This window comes from Ambystoma mexicanum, chromosome 12, assembly GCF_040938575.1.
Source record: "Ambystoma mexicanum isolate Mex_15411 chromosome 12, UKY_AmexF1_1, whole genome shotgun sequence".
Taxonomy (NCBI): Eukaryota; Metazoa; Chordata; class Amphibia; order Caudata; family Ambystomatidae; genus Ambystoma; species Ambystoma mexicanum.
The window spans coordinates 212,960,215-212,985,975 of NC_090936.1; positions in this window are offsets into that span (position 1 = coordinate 212,960,215).

A 25,761-nucleotide genomic window follows, 5' to 3' on the forward strand; every position below is an offset into this window, starting at 1 on the left:
GGGAGGGCCTCAGGTTTGGAAGGGGAAGGATTTGGATATCACATCTCATGTTATCGGAAGGATCTCACGTTTGGTATTGAAGTATTGAGATATATCTCATGCTATAGGAAGGGTCTCAGGATTGGATTGGGAAGGAGTTGGATATCCCTTCTCATGCTATAGGAAGGGTCTCAGGATTTGAATGGCAAGGAGTTGGATATCACATCTCATGCCATAGGAAGGGTCTCAGGTTTGGTATAAGCATTGAGATATCACATCTCTGCTATCGGAAGGGTCTCAGGATTGGACTGGGAAGGAGTTGAATATCCCTTCTCATGCTATAGGAAGTGTCTCAGGTTGGAATGGGAAGGAGTTGGATATCACATCTCATGTTATAGGAAGGGTCTCAGGATTGGAATGGGAAGGATTTGGATATCACATCTCTTGCTATAGGAAGGGTCTCAGGATTGGAATGGGTAGGAGTTGGATATTACTTTCTTGGTATAGGAAGGGTCTCATGTTTGGAATGGGAAGGAGTTGGATATCACATATGCTATAGTTAGTGTCTCAGGTTTGGAACGGGAAGGAGTTGGATATCACATCTCATGTTATAGGAAGGGTCTCAGGTTTGGTGTAAGCATTGAGATATCACATCTCTGCTATCGGAAGCGGCTCAGGATTGGAATGGGAAGGAGTTGGATATCCCATCTCATGTTATAGGAAGAGTCTCTGGTTTGGTATTATAATCAATTGAGATATCACATTGCATGCTGTAGGAAGGGTCTAAGGATTGGAATGGGATGGACTTGGATATCACATCTCATGTTATAGGTAGGCTCTCAGGTTTGGTATAAGCATTGAGATATCACATCTCATGCTATAGGAAGAGTCTCAGGTTTGGAAGGGGAAAGAGTTGGATATCACATCTCAAGCTATAGGAAGGGTCTCAGGTTTGGTATTAGAGGCATTGAGATATCACATCTCATGCTATCAGAAGGGTCTCAGGAATGGAATGGGAAGGAGTTGGATATCACATCTCATGCTAAAGGGAGGGTCTCAGGTTTGGAAGGGGAAGGATTTGGATATCACATCTCATGTTATAGGAAGGATCTCAGGTTTGGTATTAGAAGCATTGAGATATCACATCTCATGCTATAGGAAGGGTCTCAGGATTGGAATGGGACGCAGTTGGATATCACATCTCATGCTATAGGAAGGGTCTCAGGTTTGGTATAAGCATTGAGATATCACATCTCTGCTATCGGAAGCGGCTCAGGATTGGAATGGGAAGGAGTTGGATATCCCATCTCATGTTATAGGAAGAGTCTCTGGTTTGGTATTAGAATCATTGAGATATCACATCGCATACTGTAGGAAGGGTCTAGGGATTGGAATGGGATGGACTTGGATATCACATCTCATGTTATAGGTAGGCTCTCAGGTTTGGTATAAGCATTGAGATATCACATCTCATGCTATAGGAAGGGTCTCAGGATTGGATTGGGAAGGAATTGGATATCACATCTCATGCTATAGGAAGTGTCTCAGATTTGGTATAAGCATTGACATAATCACATCTCATGCTAAAGGAAGGGTCTCAGGATTGGAATGGGAAGGAGTTGTATATGACATCTTAGGCCATAGGAAGGTTCTCAGGTTTGGTATGAGCATTGAGATATCACATCTCTGCTATCGGAAAGGTCAAAGGATTGGAATGGGAAGGAGTTGGATATCCCATCTCATGTTATAGGAAGGGTCTCAGGTTTGGTATTAGAAGCATAGAGATATCACATCTCATGCTATAGGAAGGGTCTCAGGATTGGAATGGGAAGGACTTGGATGTCACATCTCATGCTATAGGGAGGGTCTCAAGTTTGATATTAGAAGCATTGAGATAACAAATCTCATGATATCGGAAGGGTCTCAGGATTGGAATGGGAAGGAGTTGGATATCACATCTCATGATAAAGGAAGGGTCTAAGGTTTGGAAGGGGAAGGATTTGGATATCACATCTCATGTTATAGGACGGGTCTCAGGTTTGGTATTAGAAGCATTGAGATATCAAGTCTCATGGTATAAGAAGGGTCTCAGAATTGGAATGGGAAGGAGTTGGATATCACACCTCAAGCTATAGGAAGGGTCTCAGGATTGGAATGGGAAGGAGTTTGATATCACATCTCATGCCATAGTATGGGTCTCAGGTTTGGTAGAAGCATTGGGATATCACATCTCATGCTATCGGAAGGGTATCAGTATTGGATTTGGAAGAAGTTGGATATCCCATCTCATGCTATAGGAAGGGTCTCAGGTTGGAATGGGAAGGAGTTGGATATCACATTTCATGTTATAGGAAGGGTCTCAGGATTGGAATGGGAAGGACTTGGATATCATATCTCATGCTATATGACGGGTCTCAGGTTTGTTATTAGAATCATTGAGATATCATATTGCATGCTGTAGGAAGGGTCTAAGGATTGGAATGGGAAGGACCTGGATATCACATCTCATGCTATAGAACGGCTCTCAGGTTTGGAAAGGGAAGGAGTTGGATATCACATCTCATGTTATAGGATGGATCTCAGGTTTGGTATTAGAAGTATTGAGATATCACATCTCATGTTATCGGAAGGATCTCAGGTTTGGTATTAGAAGTATTGAGATATCACATCTCATGCTATAGGAAGGGTCTCAGGATTGGAATGGGAAGGAGTTGGATATCACATCTCATGCTAAAGGAAGGGTCTCAGGTTTGGTAGAAGCATTGAGATATCACATCTCATGCTATAGGAAGGGTCTCAGGATTGGAATGGGAAGGACTTAGATATCACATATCATGCTATAGGGAGGGTCTCAGTTTCGATATTAGAAGCATTGAGATATCACATCTCATGCTATCGGAATTGTCTCAGGATTGGAATGGGAAGGAGCTGGATATCACATCTCATGCTAAAGGAAGGGTCTCAGGTTTGGAACGGGAAGGAGTTGGATATCACATCTCATGTTATAGGAAGGATCTCAGGTTTGGTATAAGCATTGAGATATCAGATCTCTGCTATCGGAAGGGTCTCAGGATTGGAATGGGAAGGAGTTGGATATTCCCATCTCATGTTATAGGAAGGGTCTCAGGTTTGGTATTAGAAGCATTGAGATATCACATCTCATGCTATAGAAAGGGTCTCAGGATTGGAATGGGAAGGACTTGGATATCACATCTCATGCTATAGGGAGGGTCTCAAGTTTGATATTAGAAGCTTTGAGATATCACATCTCATGATATCGGAAGGGTCTCAGGATTGGAATGGGAAGGAGTTGGATATCACATCTCATGATAAAGGAAGGGTCTAAGGTTTGGAAGGGGAAGGATTTGGATATCACATCTCATGTTATATTACGGGTCTCAGGTTTGGTATTAGAAGCATTGAGATATCAAGTCTCATAGTATAGGAAGGGTCTCAGAATTGGAATGGGAAGGAGTTGGATATCACATCTCAAGCTATAGGAAGGGTCTCAGGATTGGAATGGGAAGGACTTGGATATCACATCTCATGCTATAGGAAGGCTCTCAGGTTTGGAAGGGGAAAGAGTTGGATATCACATTTCATGTTAGAGGTAGGATCTCAGGTTTGGTATTAGAGGCATTGAGATATCACATCTCATGCTATCAGAAGTGTCTCAGGAATGGAATGGGAAGGAGTTGGATATCACATCTCATGCTAAAGGGAGGGTCTCAGGTTTGGAAGGGGAAGGATTTGGATATCACATCTCATGTTATAGGAAGGATCTCAGGTTTGGTATTAGAAGCATTGAGATATCACATCTCATGCTATCAGAAGGGTCTCAGGATTGGAATAGGAAGGAGTTGGATATCACATCTCATGCTAAAGGGAGGGCCTCAGGTTTGGAAGGGGAAGGATTTGGATATCACATCTCATGTTATCGGAAGGATCTCACATTTGGTATTGAAGTATTGAGATATATCTCATGCTATAGGAAGGGTCTCAGGATTGGATTGGGAAGGAGTTGGATATCCCTTCTCATGCTATAGGAAGGGTCTCAGGATTTGAATGGCAAGGAGTTGGATATCACATCTCATGCCATAGGAAGGGTCTCAGGTTTGGTATAAGCATTGAGATATCACATCTCTGCTATCGGAAGGGTCTCAGGATTGGATTGGGAAGGAGTTGGATATCCCTTCTCATGCTATAGGAAGTGTCTCAGGTTGGAATGGGAAGGAGTTGGATATCACATCTCATGTTATAGGAAGGGTCTCAGGATTGGAATGGGAAGGATTTGGATATCACATCTCTTGCTATAGGAAGGTTCTCAGGATTGGAATGGGTAGGAGCTGGATATTACTTTCTTGCTATAGGAAGGGTCTCATGTTTGGAATGGGAAGGAGTTGGATATCACATATGCTATAGTTAGTGTCTCAGGTTTGGAACGGGAAGGAGTTGGATATCACATCTCATGTTATAGGAAGGGTCTCAGGTTTGGTGTAAGCATTGAGATATCACATCTCTGCTATCGGATGCGGCTCAGGATTGGAATGGGAAGGAGTTGGATATCCCATCTCATGTTATAGGAAGAGTCTCTGGTTTGGTATTAGAATCAATTGAGATATCACATTGCATGCTGTAGGAAGGGTCTAAGGATTGGAATGGGATGGACTTGGATATCACATCTCATGTTATAGGTAGGCTCTCAGGTTTGGTATAAGCATTGAGATATCACATCTCATGCTATAGGAAGGGTCTCAGGTTTGGAAGGGGAAAGAGTTGGATATCACATCTCAAGCTATAGGAAGGGTCTCAGGTTTGGTATTAGAGGCATTGAGATATCACATCTCATGCTATCAGAAGGGTCTCAGGAATGGAATGGGAAGGAGTTGGATATCACATCTCATGCTAAAGGGAGGGTCTCAGGTTTGGAAGGGGAAGGATTTGGATATCACATCTCATGTTATAGGAAGGATCTCAGGTTTGGTATTAGAAGCATTGAGATATCACATCTCATGCTATAGGAAGGGTCTCAGGATTGGAATGGGACGCAGTTGGATATCACATCTCATGCTATAGGAAGGGTCTCAGGTTTGGTATAAGCATTGAGATATCACATCTCTGCTATCGGAAGCGGCTCAGGATTGGAATGGGAAGGAGTTGGATATCCCATCTCATGTTATAGGAAGAGTCTCTGGTTTGGTATTAAAATCATTGAGATATCACATCGCATGCTGTAGGAAGGGTCTAGGGATTGGAATGGGATGGACTTGGATATCACATCTCATGTTATAGGTAGGCTCTCAGGTTTGGTATAATTATTGAGATATCACATCTCATGCTATAGGAAGGGTCTCAGGATTGGATTGGGAAGGAATTGGATATCACATCTCATGCTATAGGAAGGGTCTCAGATTTGGTATAAGCATTGAGATAATCACATCTCATGCTAAAGGAAGGGTCTCAGGATTGGAATGGGTAGGAGTTGTATATGACATCTCAGGCCATAGGAAGGTTCTCAGGTTTGGTATGAGCATTGAGATATCACATCTCTGCTATCGGAAAGGTCAAAGGATTGGAATGGGAAGGAGTTGGATATCCCATCTCATGTTATAGGAAGGGTCTCAGGTTTGGTATTAGAAGCATAGAGATATCACATCTCATGCTATAGGAAGGGTCTCAGGATTGGAATGGGAAGGACTTGGATGTCACATCTCATGCTATAGGGAGGGTCTCAAGTTTGATATTAGAAGCATTGAGATAACAAATCTCATGATATCGGAAGGGTCTCAGGATTGGAATGGGAAGGAGTTGGATATCACATCTCATGATAAAGGAAGGGTCTAAGGTTTGGAAGGGGAAGGATTTGGATATCACATCTCATGTTATGGGACGGGTCTCAGGTTTGGTATTAGAAGCATTGAGATATCAAGTCTCATGGTATAAGAAGGGTCTCAGAATTGGAATGGGAAGGAGTTGGATATCACACCTCAAGCTATAGGAAGGGTCTCAGGATTGGAATGGGAAGGAGTTTGATATCACATCTCATGCCATAGTATGGGTCTCAGGTTTGGTAGAAGCATTGGGATATCACATCTCATGCTATCGGAAGGGTATCAGTATTGGATTTGGAAGAAGTTGGATATCCCATCTCATGCTATAGGAAGGGTCTCAGGTTGGAATGGGAAGGAGTTGGATATCACATTTCATGTTATAGGAAGGGTCTCAAGATTGGAATGGGAAGGACTTGGATATCATATCTCATGCTATAGGACGGGTCTCAGGTTTGTTATTAGAATCATTGAGATATCATATTGCATGCTGTAGGAAGGGTCTAAGGATTGGAATGGGAAGGACCTGGATATCACATCTCATGCTATAGAACGGCTCTCAGGTTTGGAAAGGGAAGGAGTTGGATATCACATCTCATGTTATAGGATGGATCTCAGGTTTGGTATTAGAAGTATTGAGATATCACATCTCATGTTATCGGAAGGATCTCAGGTTTGGTATTAGAAGTATTGAGATATCACATCTCATGCTATAGGAAGGGTCTCAGGATTGGAATGGGAAGGAGTTGGATATCACATCTCATGCTAAAGGAAGGGTCTCAGGTTTGGTAGAAGCATTGAGATATCACATCTCATGCTATAGGAAGGGTCTCAGGATTGGAATGGGAAGGACTTAGATATCACATATCATGCTATAGGGAGGGTCTCAGTTTTGATATTAGAAGCATTGAGATATCACATCTCATGCTATCGGAATTGTCTCAGGATTGGAATGGGAAGGAGCTGGATATCACATCTCATGCTAAAGGAAGGGTCTCAGGTTTGGAACGGGAAGAAGTTGGATATCACATCTCATGTTATAGGAAGGGTCTCAGGTTTGGTATAAACATTGAGATATCACATCTCTGCTATCGGAAGTGTCTCAGGATTGGAATGGGAAGGAGTTGGATATCCCATCTCACGTTATAGGACGGGTCTCAGGTTTGTTATTAGAATCATTGAGATATCATATTGCATGCTGTAGGAAGGGTCTAAGGGTTGGAATGTGAAGGACTTGGATATCACATCTCATGCTATAGATAGGCTCTTAGGTTTGGAAAGGGAAGGAGTTGGATATCACATTTCATGTTAGAGGAAGGATCTCAGGTTTGGTATTAGAAGCATTGAGATATCACATCTCATGCTATAGGAAGAGTCTCAGGATTGGAATGGGAAGGAGTTGGATATCATATCTCATACTATAGGAAGGGTCTCAGGTTTGGTATAAGCATTGAGATATCACATCTCATGCTATAGGACGGGTCTCAGGATTGGAATGGAAGGAGTTGGATATCACATCTCATGTTATAGGAAGGATCTCAGGTTTGGTATTAGAAGCATTGAGACATCACATCTCATGCTATAGGAAGGGTCTCAGGGCTGGAATGGGAAGGAGTTGGATATCACATCTCATCCAATAGGAAGGGTCTCAGGTTTGGAATGGGAAGGAATTGGATATCACATCTCATGTTATAAGAAGGATCTCAGGTTTGGTATTAGAAGCATTGAGATATCAAATCTCATGCTATAGGAAGGGTCTCAGGATTGGAATGTGAAGGATTTGGATATCACATCTCATGCTAAAGGAAGGGTCTCAGGTTTGGTAGAAGCATTGAGATATCACGTCTCTGCTATCGGAAGGGTCTCAGGATTGGATTGGGAAGGAGTTGGATATCCCTTTTCATGCTATAGGAAGGGTCTCAGGATTTGAATGGCAAGGAGTTGGATATCACATCTCATGCCATAGGAAGGGTCTCAGGTTTGGTATAAGCATTGAGATATCACATCTCTGCTATCGGAAGGGTCTCAGGATTGGATTGGGAAGGAGTTGGATATCCCTTCTCATGCTATAGGAAGTGTCTCAGGTTGGAATGCGAAGGAGTTGGATATCACATCTCATGTTATAGAAAGGGTCTCAGGATTGGAATGGGAAGGAATTGGATATCACATCTCATGCTATAGGAAGGGTCTCAGATTTGGTATAAGCATTGAGATATCACATCTCATGCTAAAGGAAGGGTCTCAGGATTGGAATGGGAAGGAGTTGTATATGACATCTCAGGCCATAGGAAGGTTCTCAGGTTTGGTATAAGCATTGAGATATCACATCTCTGCTATCGGAAAGGTCTCAGGATTGGAATGGGAAGGAGTTGGATATCCCATCTCATGTTATAGGAAGGGTCTCAGGTTTGGTATTAGAAGCATAGAGATATCACATCTCATGCTATAGGAAGGGTCTCAGGATTGGAATGGGAAGGACTTGGATGTCACATCTCATGCTATAGGGAGGGTCTCAAGTTTGATATTAGAAGCATTGAGATATCAAGTCTCATGGTATAAGAAGGGTCTCAGAATTGGAATGGGAAGGAGTTGGATATCACACCTCAAGCTATAGGAAGGGTCTCAGGATTGGAATGGGAAGGAGTTTGATATCACATCTCATGCCATAGTATGGGTCTCAGGTTTGGTAGAAGCATTGGGATATCACATCTCATGCTATCGGAAGGGTATCAGTATTGGATTTGGAAGAAGTTGGATATCCCATCTCATGCTATAGGAAGGGTCTCAGGTTGGAATGGGAAGGAGTTGGATATCAGATTTCATGTTATAGGAAGGGTCTCAGGATTGGAATGGGAAGGACTTGGATATCATATCTCATGCTATATGACGGGTCTCAGGTTTGTTATTAGAATCATTGAGATATCATATTGCATGCTGTAGGAAGGGTCTAAGGATTGGAATGGGAAGGACCTGGATATCACATCTCATGCTATAGAACGGCTCTCAGGTTTGGAAAGGGAAGGAGTTGGATATCACATCTCATGTTATAGGATGGATCTCAGGTTTGGTATTAGAAGTATTGAGATATCACATCTCATGTTATCGGAAGGATCTCAGGTTTGGTATTAGAAGTATTGAGATATCACATCTCATGCTATAGGAAGGGTCTCAGGATTGGAATGGGAAGGAGTTGGATATCACATCTCATGCTAAAGGAAGGGTCTCAGGTTTGGTAGAAGCATTGAGATATCACATCTCATGCTATAGGAAGGGTCTCAGGATTGGAATGGGAAGGACTTAGATATCACATATCATGCTATAGGGAGGGTCTCAGTTTTGATATTAGAAGCATTGAGATATCACATCTCATGCTATCGGAATTGTCTCAGGATTGGAATGGGAAGGAGCTGGATATCACATCTCATGCTAAAGGAAGGGTCTCAGGTTTGGAACGGGAAGGAGTTGGATATCACATCTCATGTTATAGGAAGGATCTCAGGTTTGGTATAAGCATTGAGATATCAGATCTCTGCTATCGGAAGGGTCTCAGGATTGGAATGGGAAGGAGTTGGATATTCCCATCTCATGTTATAGGAAGGGTCTCAGGTTTGGTATTAGAAGCATTGAGATATCACATCTCATGCTATAGAAAGGGTCTCAGGATTGGAATGGGAAGGACTTGGATATCACATCTCATGCTATAGGGAGGGTCTCAAGTTTGATATTAGAAGCTTTGAGATATCACATCTCATGATATCGGAAGGGTCTCAGGATTGGAATGGGAAGGAGTTGGATATCACATCTCATGATAAAGGAAGGGTCTAAGGTTTGGAAGGGGAAGGATTTGGATATCACATCTCATGTTATATTACGGGTCTCAGGTTTGGTATTAGAAGCATTGAGATATCAAGTCTCATAGTATAGGAAGGGTCTCAGAATTGGAATGGGAAGGAGTTGGATATCACATCTCAAGCTATAGGAAGGGTCTCAGGATTGGAATGGGAAGGACTTGGATATCACATCTCATGCTATAGGAAGGCTCTCAGGTTTGGAAGGGGAAAGAGTTGGATATCACATTTCATGTTAGAGGTAGGATCTCAGGTTTGGTATTAGAGGCATTGAGATATCACATCTCATGCTATCAGAAGTGTCTCAGGAATGGAATGGGAAGGAGTTGGATATCACATCTCATGCTAAAGGGAGGGTCTCAGGTTTGGAAGGGGAAGGATTTGGATATCACATCTCATGTTATAGGAAGGATCTCAGGTTTGGTATTAGAAGCATTGAGATATCACATCTCATGCTATCAGAAGGGTCTCAGGATTGGAATAGGAAGGAGTTGGATATCACATCTCATGCTAAAGGGAGGGCCTCAGGTTTGGAAGGGGAAGGATTTGGATATCACATCTCATGTTATCGGAAGGATCTCACATTTGGTATTGAAGTATTGAGATATATCTCATGCTATAGGAAGGGTCTCAGGATTGGATTGGGAAGGAGTTGGATATCCCTTCTCATGCTATAGGAAGGGTCTCAGGATTTGAATGGCAAGGAGTTGGATATCACATCTCATGCCATAGGAAGGGTCTCAGGTTTGGTATAAGCATTGAGATATCACATCTCTGCTATCGGAAGGGTCTCAGGATTGGATTGGGAAGGAGTTGGATATCCCTTCTCATGCTATAGGAAGTGTCTCAGGTTGGAATGGGAAGGAGTTGGATATCACATCTCATGTTATAGGAAGGGTCTCAGGATTGGAATGGGAAGGATTTGGATATCACATCTCTTGCTATAGGAAGGTTCTCAGGATTGGAATGGGTAGGAGCTGGATATTACTTTCTTGCTATAGGAAGGGTCTCATGTTTGGAATGGGAAGGAGTTGGATATCACATATGCTATAGTTAGTGTCTCAGGTTTGGAACGGGAAGGAGTTGTATATCACATCTCATGTTATAGGAAGGGTCTCAGGTTTGGTGTAAGCATTGAGATATCACATCTCTGCTATCGGATGCGGCTCAGGATTGGAATGGGAAGGAGTTGGATATCCCATCTCATGTTATAGGAAGAGTCTCTGGTTTGGTATTAGAATCAATTGAGATATCACATTGCATGCTGTAGGAAGGGTCTAAGGATTGGAATGGGATGGACTTGGATATCACATCTCATGTTATAGGTAGGCTCTCAGGTTTGGTATAAGCATTGAGATATCACATCTCATGCTATAGGAAGGGTCTCAGGTTTGGAAGGGGAAAGAGTTGGATATCACATCTCAAGCTATAGGAAGGGTCTCAGGTTTGGTATTAGAGGCATTGAGATATCACATCTCATGCTATCAGAAGGGTCTCAGGAATGGAATGGGAAGGAGTTGGATATCACATCTCATGCTAAAGGGAGGGTCTCAGGTTTGGAAGGGGAAGGATTTGGATATCACATCTCATGTTATAGGAAGGATCTCAGGTTTGGTATTAGAAGCATTGAGATATCACATCTCATGCTATAGGAAGGGTCTCAGGATTGGAATGGGACGCAGTTGGATATCACATCTCATGCTATAGGAAGGGTCTCAGGTTTGGTATAAGCATTGAGATATCACATCTCTGCTATCGGAAGCGGCTCAGGATTGGAATGGGAAGGAGTTGGATATCCCATCTCATGTTATAGGAAGAGTCTCTGGTTTGGTATTAAAATCATTGAGATATCACATCGCATGCTGTAGGAAGGGTCTAGGGATTGGAATGGGATGGACTTGGATATCACATCTCATGTTATAGGTAGGCTCTCAGGTTTGGTATAAGCATTGAGATATCACATCTCATGCTATAGGAAGGGTCTCAGGATTGGATTGGGAAGGAATTGGATATCACATCTCATGCTATAGGAAGGGTCTCAGATTTGGTATAAGCATTGAGATAATCACATCTCATGCTAAAGGAAGGGTCTCAGGATTGGAATGGGAAGGAGTTGTATATGACATCTCAGGCCATAGGAAGGTTCTCAGGTTTGGTATGAGCATTGAGATATCACATCTCTGCTATCGGAAAGGTCAAAGGATTGGAATGGGAAGGAGTTGGATATCCCATCTCATGTTATAGGAAGGGTCTCAGGTTTGGTATTAGAAGCATAGAGATATCACATCTCATGCTATAGGAAGGGTCTCAGGATTGGAATGGGAAGGACTTGGATGTCACATCTCATGCTATAGGGAGGGTCTCAAGTTTGATATTAGAAGCATTGAGATAACAAATCTCATGATATCGGAAGGGTCTCAGGATTGGAATGGGAAGGAGTTGGATATCACATCTCATGATAAAGGAAGGGTCTAAGGTTTGGAAGGGGAAGGATTTGGATATCACATCTCATGTTATGGGACGGGTCTCAGGTTTGGTATTAGAAGCATTGAGATATCAAGTCTCATGGTATAAGAAGGGTCTCAGAATTGGAATGGGAAGGAGTTGGATATCACACCTCAAGCTATAGGAAGGGTCTCAGGATTGGAATGGGAAGGAGTTTGATATCACATCTCATGCCATAGTATGGGTCTCAGGTTTGGTAGAAGCATTGGGATATCACATCTCATGCTATCGGAAGGGTATCAGTATTGGATTTGGAAGAAGTTGGATATCCCATCTCATGCTATAGGAAGGGTCTCAGGTTGGAATGGGAAGGAGTTGGATATCACATTTCATGTTATAGGAAGGGTCTCAGGATTGGAATGGGAAGGACTTGGATATCATATCTCATGCTATAGGACGGGTCTCAGGTTTGTTATTAGAATCATTGAGATATCATATTGCATGCTGTAGGAAGGGTCTAAGGATTGGAATGGGAAGGACCTGGATATCACATCTCATGCTATAGAACGGCTCTCAGGTTTGGAAAGGGAAGGAGTTGGATATCACATCTCATGTTATAGGATGGATCTCAGGTTTGGTATTAGAAGTATTGAGATATCACATCTCATGTTATCGGAAGGATCTCAGGTTTGGTATTAGAAGTATTGAGATATCACATCTCATGCTATAGGAAGGGTCTCAGGATTGGAATGGGAAGGAGTTGGATATCACATCTCATGCTAAAGGAAGGGTCTCAGGTTTGGTAGAAGCATTGAGATATCACATCTCATGCTATAGGAAGGGTCTCAGGATTGGAATGGGAAGGACTTAGATATCACATATCATGCTATAGGGAGGGTCTCAGTTTTGATATTAGAAGCATTGAGATATCACATCTCATGCTATCGGAATTGTCTCAGGATTGGAATGGGAAGGAGCTGGATATCACATCTCATGCTAAAGGAAGGGTCTCAGGTTTGGAACGGGAAGAAGTTGGATATCACATCTCATGTTATAGGAAGGGTCTCAGGTTTGGTATAAACATTGAGATATCACATCTCTGCTATCGGAAGTGTCTCAGGATTGGAATGGGAAGGAGTTGGATATCCCATCTCACGTTATAGGACGGGTCTCAGGTTTGTTATTAGAATCATTGAGATATCATATTGCATGCTGTAGGAAGGGTCTAAGGGTTGGAATGTGAAGGACTTGGATATCACATCTCATGCTATAGATAGGCTCTTAGGTTTGGAAAGGGAAGGAGTTGGATATCACATTTCATGTTAGAGGAAGGATCTCAGGTTTGGTATTAGAAGCATTGAGATATCACATCTCATGCTATAGGAAGAGTCTCAGGATTGGAATGGGAAGGAGTTGGATATCATATCTCATACTATAGGAAGGGTCTCAGGTTTGGTATAAGCATTGAGATATCACATCTCATGCTATAGGACGGGTCTCAGGATTGGAATGGAAGGAGTTGGATATCACATCTCATGTTATAGGAAGGATCTCAGGTTTGGTATTAGAAGCATTGAGACATCACATCTCATGCTATAGGAAGGGTCTCAGGGCTGGAATGGGAAGGAGTTGGATATCACATCTCATCCAATAGGAAGGGTCTCAGGTTTGGAATGGGAAGGAATTGGATATCACATCTCATGTTATAAGAAGGATCTCAGGTTTGGTATTAGAAGCATTGAGATATCAAATCTCATGCTATAGGAAGGGTCTCAGGATTGGAATGTGAAGGATTTGGATATCACATCTCATGCTAAAGGAAGGGTCTCAGGTTTGGTAGAAGCATTGAGATATCACGTCTCTGCTATCGGAAGGGTCTCAGGATTGGATTGGGAAGGAGTTGGATATCCCTTTTCATGCTATAGGAAGGGTCTCAGGATTTGAATGGCAAGGAGTTGGATATCACATCTCATGCCATAGGAAGGGTCTCAGGTTTGGTATAAGCATTGAGATATCACATCTCTGCTATCGGAAGGGTCTCAGGATTGGATTGGGAAGGAGTTGGATATCCCTTCTCATGCTATAGGAAGTGTCTCAGGTTGGAATGCGAAGGAGTTGGATATCACATCTCATGTTATAGAAAGGGTCTCAGGATTGGAATGGGAAGGAATTGGATATCACATCTCATGCTATAGGAAGGGTCTCAGATTTGGTATAAGCATTGAGATATCACATCTCATGCTAAAGGAAGGGTCTCAGGATTGGAATGGGAAGGAGTTGTATATGACATCTCAGGCCATAGGTAGGTTCTCAGGTTTGGTATAAGCATTGAGATATCACATCTCTGCTATCGGAAAGGTCTCAGGATTGGAATGGGAAGGAGTTGGATATCCCATCTCATGTTATAGGAAGGGTCTCAGGTTTGGTATTAGAAGCATAGAGATATCACATCTCATGCTATAGGAAGGGTCTCAGGATTGGAATGGGAAGGACTTGGATGTCACATCTCATGCTATAGGGAGGGTCTCAAGTTTGATATTAGAAGCATTGAGATAACAAATCTCATGATATCGGAAGGGTCTCAGGATTGGAATGGGAAGGAGTTGGATATCACATCTCATGATAAAGGAAGGGTCTAAGGTTTGGAAGGGGAAGGATTTGGATATCACATCTCATGTTATAGGACGGGTCTCAGGTTTGGTATTAGAAGCATTGAGATATCAAGTCTCATGGTATAAGAAGGGTCTCAGAATTGGAATGGGAAGGAGTTGGATATCACACCTCAAGCTATAGGAAGGGTCTCAGGATTGGAATGGGAAGGAGTTTGATATCACATCTCATGCCATAGTATGGGTCTCAGGTTTGGTAGAAGCATTGGGATATCACATCTCATGCTATCGGAAGGGTATCAGTATTGGATTTGGAAGAAGTTGGATATCCCATCTCATGCTATAGGAAGGGTCTCAGGTTGGAATGGGAAGGAGTTGGATATCACATTTCATGTTATAGGAAGGGTCTCAGGATTGGAATGGGAAGGACTTGGATATCATATCTCATGCTATAGGACGGGTCTCAGGTTTGTTATTAGAATCATTGAGATATCATATTGCATGCTGTAGGAAGGGTCTAAGGATTGGAATGGGAAGGACCTGGATATCACATCTCATGCTATAGATAGGCTCTTAGGTTTGGAAAGGGAAGGAGTTGGATATCACATTTCATGTTAGAGGAAGGATCTCAGGTTTGGTATTAGAAGCATTGAGATATCACATCTCATGCTATAGGAAGGGTCTCAGGATTGGAATGGGAAGTAGTTGGATATCACATCTCATGCTATAGGAAGGGTCTCAGGTTTGGTATAAGCATTGAGATATCACATCTCATGCTATAGGACCGGTCTCAGGATTGGAATGGAAGGAGTTGGATATCACATCTCATGTTATAGGAAGGATCTCAGGTTTGGTATTAGAAGCATTGAGACATCACATCTCATGCTATAGGAAGGGTCTCAGGGTTGGAATGGGAAGGAGTTGGATATCACAACTCATCCAATAGGAAGGGTCTCAGGTTTGGAATGGGAAGGAATTGGATATCACATCTCATGTTATAGGAAGGATCTCAGGTTTGGTATTAGAAGCATTGAGATATCACATCTCATGCTATAGGAAGGGTCTCAGGATTGGAATGTGAAGGATTTGGATATCACATCTCATGCTAAAGGAAGGGTCTCAGGTTTGGTAGAAGCATTGAGATATCACGTCTCTGCTATCGGAAGGGTCTCAGGATTGGATTGGGAAGGAGTTGGATATCCCTTCTCATGCTATAGGAAGGGTCTCAGGATTTGAATGGCAAGGAGTTGGATATCACATCTCTTGTTATAGGAAGGATCTCAGGTTTGGTATAAGCATTGAGATATCACATCTCTGCTATCGGAAGGGTCTCAGGATTGGAATGGGAAGGAGTTGGATATTCCCATCTCATGTTATAGGAAGGGTCTCAGGTTTGGTATTAGAAGCATTGAGATATCACATCTCATGCTATAGGAAGGGTCTCAGGATTGGAATGGGAAGGACTTGGATATCACATCTCATGCTATAGGGAGGGTCTCAAGTTTGATATTAGAAGCTTTGAGATATAACATCTCATGATATCGGAAGGGTCTCAGGATTAGAATGGGAAGGAGTTGGATATCACATCTCATGATAAAGGAAGGGTCTAAGGTTTGGAAGGGGAAGGATTTGGATATCACATCTCATGTTATATTACGGGTCTCACGTTTGGTATTAGAAGCATTGAGATATCAAGTCTCAGAGTATAGGAAGGGTCTCAGAATTGGCATGGGAAGGAGTTGGATATCACATCTCAAGCTATAGGAAGTGTCTCAGGATTGGAATGGGAAGGACTTGGATATCACATCTCATGCTATAGGAAGGCTCTCAGGTTTGGAAGGGGAAAGAGTTGGATATCACATTTCATGTTAGAGGTAGGATCTCAGGTTTGGTATTAGAGGCATTGAGATATCACATCTCATGCTATCAGAAGGGTCTCAGGAATGGAATGGGAAGGAGTTGGATATCACATCTCATGCTAAAGGGAGGGTCTCAGGTTTGGAAGGGGAAGGATTTGGATATCACATCTCATGTTATCGGAAGGATCTCACGTTTGGTATTAGAAGTATTGAGATATCAAGTCTCATAGTATAGGAAGGGTCTCAGAATTGGAATGGGAAGGAGTTGGATATCACATCTCAAGCTATAGGAAGGGTCTCAGGATTGGAATGGGAAGGACTTGGATATCACATCTCATGCTATAGAAAGGCTCTCAGGTTTGGAAGGGGAAAGAGTTGGATATCACATTTCATGTTAGAGGTAGGATCTCAGGTTTGGTATTAGAGGCATTGAGATATCACATCTCATGCTATCAGAAGGGTCTCAGGATTGGAATGGGAAGGAGTTGGATATCACATCTCATGCTATAGGGAGGGTCTCAGGATTGGAATGGGAAGGACTTAGATATCACATATCATGCTATAGGGAGGGTCTCAGTTTTGATATTAGAAGCATTGAGATATCACATCTCATGCTATCGGAAGTGTCTCAGGATTGGAATGGGAAGGAGCTGGATATCACATCTCATGCTAAAGGAAGGGTCTCAGGTTTGGAACGGGAAGGATTTGGATATCACATCTCATGTTATAGGAAGGGTCTCAGGTTTGGTATAAGCATTGAGATATCACATCTTTGCTATCGGAAGTGTCTCAGGATTGGAATGGGAAGGAGCTGGATATCACATCTCATGCTAAAGGAAGGGTCTCAGGTTTGGAACGGGAAGGAGTTGGATATCACATCTCATGTTATAGGAAGGGTCTCAGGTTTGGTATAAACATTGAGATATCACATCTCTGCTATCGGAAGTGTCTCAGGATTGGAATGGGAAGGAGTTGGATATCACATCTCATGCTAAAGGAAGGGTCTCAGGTTTGGAACGGGAAGGAGTTGGATATCACATCTCATGTTATAGGAAGGGTCTCAGGTTTGGTATAAACATTCAGATATCACATCTCTGCTATCGGAAGTGTCTCAGGATTGGAATGGGAAGGAGTTGGATATCCCATCTCATGTTATAGGACGGGTCTCAGGTTTGTTATTAGAATCATTGAGATATCATATTGCATGCTGTAGGAAGGGTCTAAGGGTTGGAATGTGAAGGACTTGGATATCACATCTCATGCTATAGATAGGCTCTTAGGTTTGGAAAGGGAAGGAGTTGGATATCACATTTCATGTTAGAGGAAGGATCTCAGGTTTGATATTAGAAGCATTGAGATATCACATCTCATGCTATCGGAATTGTCTCAGGATTGGAATGGGAAGGAGCTGGATATCACATCTCATGCTAAAGGAAGGGTCTCAGGTTTGGAACGGGAAGGAGTTGGATATCACATCTCATGTTATAGGAAGGGTCTCAGGTTTGGTATAAACATTGAGATATCACATCTCTGCTATCGGAAGTGTCTCAGGATTGGAATGGGAAGGAGTTGGATATCCCATCTCATGTTATAGGACGGGTCTCAGGTTTGTTATTAGAATCATTGAGATATCATATTGCATGCTGTAGGAAGGGTCTAAGGGTTGGAATGTGAAGGACTTGGATATCACATCTCATGCTATAGATAGGCTCTTAGGTTTGGAAAGGGAAGGAGTTGGATATCACATTTCATGTTAGAGGAAGGATCTCAGGTTTGGTATTAGAAGCATTGAGATATCACATCGCATGCTGTAGGAAGGTTCTCAGGTTTGGTATTCGAAGCATTGAGACATCACATCTCATGCTATAGGAAGGGTCTAAGGATTGGAATGGGAAGGAGTTGGATATCACATCTCATGTTATAGGAAGGATCTCAGGTTTGGTATTAGAAGCATTGAGACATCACATCTCATGCTATAGGAAGGGTCTCAGGATTGGAATGGAAGGAGTTGGATATCACATCTCATGTTATAGGAAGGATCTCAGGTTTGGTATTAGAAGCATTGAGACATCACATCTCATGCTATAGGAAGGGTCTCAGGATTGGAATGGGAAGGAGTTGGATATCACATCTCATACTATAGGAAGGGTCTCAGGTTTGGTATAAGCATTGAGATATCACATCTCATGCTATAGGACGGGTCTCAGGATTGGAATGGAAGGAGTTGGATATCACATCTCATGTTATAGGAAGGATCTCAGGTTTGGTATTAGAAGCATTGAGACATCACATCTCATGCTATAGAAAGGGTCTCAGGGTTGGAATGGGAAGGAGTTGGATATCACATCTCATCCAATAGGAAGGGTCTCAGGTTTGGAATGGGAAGGAATTGGATATCACATCTCATGTTATAGGAAGGATCTCAGGTTTGGTATTAGAAGCATTGAGATATCACATCTCATGCTATAGGAAGGGTCTCAGGATTGGAATGTGAAGGACTTGGATATCACATCTCATGCTATAGGGAGGGTCTCAAGTTTGATATTAGAAGCTTTGAGATATCACATCTCATGATATCGGAAGGGTCTCAGGATTGGAATGGGAAGGAGTTGGATATCACATCTCATGATAAAGGAAGGGTCTAAGGTTTGGAAGGGGAAGGATTTGGATATCACATCTCATGTTATATTACGGGTCTCAGGTTTGGTATTAGAAGCATTGAGATATCAAGTCTAATAGTATAGGAAGGGTCTCAGAATTGGAATGGGAAGGAGTTGGATATCACATCTCAAGCTATAGGAAGGGTCTCAGGATTGGAATGGGAAGGACTTGGATATCACATCTCATGCTATAGGAAGGCTCTCAGGTTTGGAAGGGGAAAGAGTTGGATATCACATTTCATGTTAGAGGTAGGAACTCAGGTTTGGTATTAGAGGCATTGAGATATCACATCTCATGCTATCAGAAGTGTCTCAGGAATGGAATGGGAAGGAGTTGGATATCACATCTCATGCTAAAGGGAGGGTCTCAGGTTTGGAAGGGGAAGGATTTGGATATCACATCTCATGTTATAGGAAGGATCTCAGGTTTGGTATTAGAAGCATTGAGATATCACATCTCATGCTATCAGAAGGGTCTCAGGATTGGAATAGGAAGGAGTTGGATATCACATCTCATGCTAAAGGGAGGGCCTCAGGTTTGGAAGGGGAAGGATTTGGATATCACATCTCATGTTATCGGAAGGATCTCACGTTTGGTATTGAAGTATTGAGATATATCTCATGCTATAGGAAGGGTCTCAGGATTGGATTGGGAATGAGTTGGATATCCCTTCTCATGCTATAGGAAGGGTCTCAGGATTTGAATGGCAAGGAGTTGGATATCACATCTCATGCCATAGGAAGGGTCTCAGGTTTGGTATAAGCATTGAGATATCACATCTCTGCTATCGGAAGGGTCTCAGGATTGGATTGGGAAGGAGTTGGATATCCCTTCTCATGCTATAGGAAGTGTCTCAGGTTGGAATGGGAAGGAGTTGGATATCACATCTCATGTTATAGGAAGGGTCTCAGGATTGGAATGGGAAGGATTTGGATATCACATCTCTTGCTATAGGAAGGGTCTCAGGATTGGAATGGGTAGGAGTTGGATATTACTTTCTTGCTATAGGAAGGGTCTCATGTTTGGAATGGGAAGGAGTTGGATATCACATATGCTATAGTTAGTGTCTCAGGTTTGGAACGGGAAGGAGTTGGATATCACATCTCATGTTATAGGAAGGGTCTCAGGTTTGGTGTAAGCATTGAGATATCACATCTCTGCTATCGGAAGCGGCTCAGGATTGGAATGGGAAGGAGTTGGATATCCCATCTCATGTTATAGGAAGAGTCTCTGGTTTGGTATTAGAATCAATTGAGATATCACATTGCATGCTGTAGGAAGGGTCTAAGGATTGGAATGGGATGGACTTGGATATCACATCTCATGTTATAGGTAGGCTCTCAGGTTTGGTATAAGCATTGAGATATCACATCTCATGCTATAGGAAGGGTCTCAGGTTTGGAAGGGGAAAGAGTTGGATATCACATCTCAAGCTATAGGAAGGGTCTCAGGTTTGGTATTAGAGGCATTGAGATATCACATCTCATGCTATCAGAAGGGTCTCAGGAATGGAATGGGAAGGAGTTGGATATCACATCTCATGCTAAAGGGAGGGTCTCAGGTTTGGAAGGGGAAGGATTTGGATATCACATCTCATGTTATAGGAAGGATCTCAGGTTTGGTATTAGAAGCATTGAGATATCACATCTCATGCTATAGGAAGGGTCTCAGGATTGGAATGGGACGCAGTTGGATATCACATCTCATGCTATAGGAAGGGTCTCAGGTTTGGTATAAGCATTGAGATATCACATCTCTGCTATCGGAAGCGGCTCAGGATTGGAATGGGAAGGAGTTGGATATCCCATCTCATGTTATAGGAAGAGTCTCTGGTTTGGTATTAGAATCATTGAGATATCACATCGCATACTGTAGGAAGGGTCTAGGGATTGGAATGGGATGGACTTGGATATCACATCTCATGTTATAGGTAGGCTCTCAGGTTTGGTATAAGCATTGAGATATCACATCTCATGCTATAGGAAGGGTCTCAGGATTGGATTGGGAAGGAATTGGATATCACATCTCATGCTATAGGAAGTGTCTCAGATTTGGTATAAGCATTGACATAATCACATCTCATGCTAAAGGAAGGGTCTCAGGATTGGAATGGGAAGGAGTTGTATATGACATCTTAGGCCATAGGAAGGTTCTCAGGTTTGGTATGAGCATTGAGATATCACATCTCTGCTATCGGAAAGGTCAAAGGATTGGAATGGGAAGGAGTTGGATATCCCATCTCATGTTATAGGAAGGGTCTCAGGTTTGGTATTAGAAGCATAGAGATATCACATCTCATGCTATAGGAAGGGTCTCAGGATTGGAATGGGAAGGACTTGGATGTCACATCTCATGCTATAGGGAGGGTCTCAAGTTTGATATTAGAAGCATTGAGATAACAAATCTCATGATATCGGAAGGGTCTCAGGATTGGAATGGGAAGGAGTTGGATATCACATCTCATGATAAAGGAAGGGTCTAAGGTTTGGAAGGGGAAGGATTTGGATATCACATCTCATGTTATAGGACGGGTCTCAGGTTTGGTATTAGAAGCATTGAGATATCAAGTCTCATGGTATAAGAAGGGTCTCAGAATTGGAATGGGAAGGAGTTGGATATCACACCTCAAGCTATAGGAAGGGTCTCAGGATTGGAATGGGAAGGAGTTTGATATCACATCTCATGCCATAGTATGGGTCTCAGGTTTGGTAGAAGCATTGGGATATCACATCTCATGCTATCGGAAGGGTATCAGTATTGGATTTGGAAGAAGTTGGATATCCCATCTCATGCTATAGGAAGGGTCTCAGGTTGGAATGGGAAGGAGTTGGATATCACATTTCATGTTATAGGAAGGGTCTCAGGATTGGAATGGGAAGGACTTGGATATCATATCTCATGCTATAGAACGGCTCTCAGGTTTGGAAAGGGAAGGAGTTGGATATCACATCTCATGTTATAGGATGGATCTCAGGTTTGGTATTAGAAGTATTGAGATATCATATTGCATGCTGTAGGAAGGGTCTAAGGATTGGAATGGGAAGGACCTGGATATCACATCTCATGCTATAGAACGGCTCTCAGGTTTGGAAAGGGAAGGAGTTGGATATCACATCTCATGTTATAGGATGGATCTCAGGTTTGGTATTAGAAGTATTGAGATATCACATCTCATGTTATCGGAAGGATCTCAGGTTTGGTATTAGAAGTATTGAGATATCACATCTCATGCTATAGGAAGGGTCTCAGGATTGGAATGGGAAGGAGTTGGATATCACATCTCATGCTAAAGGAAGGGTCTCAGGTTTGGTAGAAGCATTGAGATATCACATCTCATGCTATAGGAAGGGTCTCAGGATTGGAATGGGAAGGACTTAGATATCACATATCATGCTATAGGGAGGGTCTCAGTTTTGATATTAGAAGCATTGAGATATCACATCTCATGCTATCGGAATTGTCTCAGGATTGGAATGGGAAGGAGCTGGATATCACATCTCATGCTAAAGGAAGGGTCTCAGGTTTGGAACGGGAAGGAGTTGGATATCACATCTCATGTTATAGGAAGGATCTCAGGTTTGGTATAAGCATTGAGATATCAGATCTCTGCTATCGGAAGGGTCTCAGGATTGGAATGGGAAGGAGTTGGATATTCCCATCTCATGTTATAGGAAGGGTCTCAGGTTTGGTATTAGAAGCATTGAGATATCACATCTCATGCTATAGAAAGGGTCTCAGGATTGGAATGGGAAGGACTTGGATATCACATCTCATGCTATAGGGAGGGTCTCAAGTTTGATATTAGAAGCTTTGAGATATCACATCTCATGATATCGGAAGGGTCTCAGGATTGGAATGGGAAGGAGTTGGATATCACATCTCATGATAAAGGAAGGGTCTAAGGTTTGGAAGGGGAAGGATTTGGATATCACATCTCATGTTATATTACGGGTCTCAGGTTTGGTATTAGAAGCATTGAGATATCAAGTCTCATAGTATAGGAAGGGTCTCAGAATTGGAATGGGAAGGAGTTGGATATCACATCTCAAGCTATAGGAAGGGTCTCAGGATTGGAATGGGAAGGACTTGGATATCACATCTCATGCTATAGGAAGGCTCTCAGGTTTGGAAGGGGAAAGAGTTGGATATCACATTTCATGTTAGAGGTAGGATCTCAGGTTTGGTATTAGAGGCATTGAGATATCACATCTCATGCTATCAGAAGTGTCTCAGGAATGGAATGGGAAGGAGTTGGATATCACATCTCATGCTAAAGGGAGGGTCTCAGGTTTGGAAGGGGAAGGATTTGGATATCACATCTCATGTTATCGGAAGGATATCACATTTGGTATTGAAGTATTGAGATATATCTCATGCTATAGGAAGGGTCTCAGGATTGGATTGGGAAGGAGTTGGATATCCCTTCTCATGCTATAGGAAGGGTCTCAGGATTTGAATGGCAAGGAGTTGGATATCACATCTCATGCCATAGGAAGGGTCTCAGGTTTGGTATAAGCATTGAGATATCACATCTCTGCTATCGGAAGGGTCTCAGGATTGGATTGGGAAGGAGTTGGATATCCCTTCTCATGCTATAGGAAGTGTCTCAGGTTGGAATGGGAAGGAGTTGGATATCACATCTCATGTTATAGGAAGGGTCTCAGGATTGGAATGGGAAGGATTTGGATATCACATCTCTTGCTATAGGAAGGTTCTCAGGATTGGAATGGGTAGGAGTTGGATATTACTTTCTTGCTATAGGAAGGGTCTCATGTTTGGAATGGGAAGGAGTTGGATATCACATATGCTATAGTTAGTGTCTCAGGTTTGGAACGGGAAGGAGTTGGATATCACATCTCATGTTATAGGAAGGGTCTCAGGTTTGGTGTAAGCATTGAGATATCACATCTCTGCTATCGGATGCGGCTCAGGATTGGAATGGGAAGGAGTTGGATATCCCATCTCATGTTATAGGAAGAGTCTCTGGTTTGGTATTAGAATCAATTGAGATATCACATTGCATGCTGTAGGAAGGGTCTAAGGATTGGAATGGGATGGACTTGGATATCACATCTCATGTTATAGGTAGGCTCTCAGGTTTGGTATAAGCATTGAGATATCACATCTCATGCTATAGGAAGGGTCTCAGGTTTGGAAGGGGAAAGAGTTGGATATCACATCTCAAGCTATAGGAAGGGTCTCAGGTTTGGTATTAGAGGCATTGAGATATCACATCTCATGCTATCAGAAGGGTCTCAGGAATGGAATGGGAAGGAGTTGGATATCACATCTCATGCTAAAGGGAGGGTCTCAGGTTTGGAAGGGGAAGGATTTGGATATCACATCTCATGTTATAGGAAGGATCTCAGGTTTGGTATTAGAAGCATTGAGATATCACATCTCATGCTATAGGAAGGGTCTCAGGATTGGAATGGGACGCAGTTGGATATCACATCTCATGCTATAGGAAGGGTCTCAGGTTTGGTATAAGCATTGAGATATCACATCTCTGCTATCGGAAGCGGCTCAGGATTGGAATGGGAAGGAGTTGGATATCCCATCTCATGTTATAGGAAGAGTCTCTGGTTTGGTATTAGAATCATTGAGATATCACATCGCATGCTGTAGGAAGGGTCTAGGGATTGGAATGGGATGGACTTGGATATCACATCTCATGTTATAGGTAGGCTCTCAGGTTTGGTATAAGCATTGAGATATCACATCTCATGCTATAGGAAGGGTCTCAGGATTGGATTGGGAAGGAATTGGATATCACATCTCATGCTATAGGAAGGGTCTCAGATTTGGTATAAGCATTGAGATAATCACATCTCATGCTAAAGGAAGGGTCTCAGGATTGGAATGGGAAGGAGTTGTATATGACATCTTAGGCCATAGGAAGGTTCTCAGGTTTGGTATGAGCATTGAGATATCACATCTCTGCTATCGGAAAGGTCAAAGGATTGGAATGGGAAGGAGTTGGATATCCCATCTCATGTTATAGGAAGGGTCTCAGGTTTGGTATTAGAAGCATAGAGATATCACATCTCATGCTATAGGAAGGGTCTCAGGATTGGAATGGGAAGGACTTGGATGTCACATCTCATGCTATAGGGAGGGTCTCAAGTTTGATATTAGAAGCATTGAGATAACAAATCTCATGATATCGGAAGGGTCTCAGGATTGGAATGGGAAGGAGTTGGATATCACATCTCATGATAAAGGAAGGGTCTAAGGTTTGGAAGGGGAAGGATTTGGATATCACATCTCATGTTATGGGACGGGTCTCAGGTTTGGTATTAGAAGCATTGAGATATCAAGTCTCATGGTATAAGAAGGGTCTCAGAATTGGAATGGGAAGGAGTTGGATATCACATCTCATCCAATAGGAAGGGTCTCAGGTTTGGAATGGGAAGGAATTGGATATCACATCTCATGTTATAGGAAGGGTCTCAGGATTGGAATGTGAAGTTTTTGGATATCACATCTCATGCTAAAGGAAGGGTCTCAGGTTTGGTAGAAGCATTGAGAT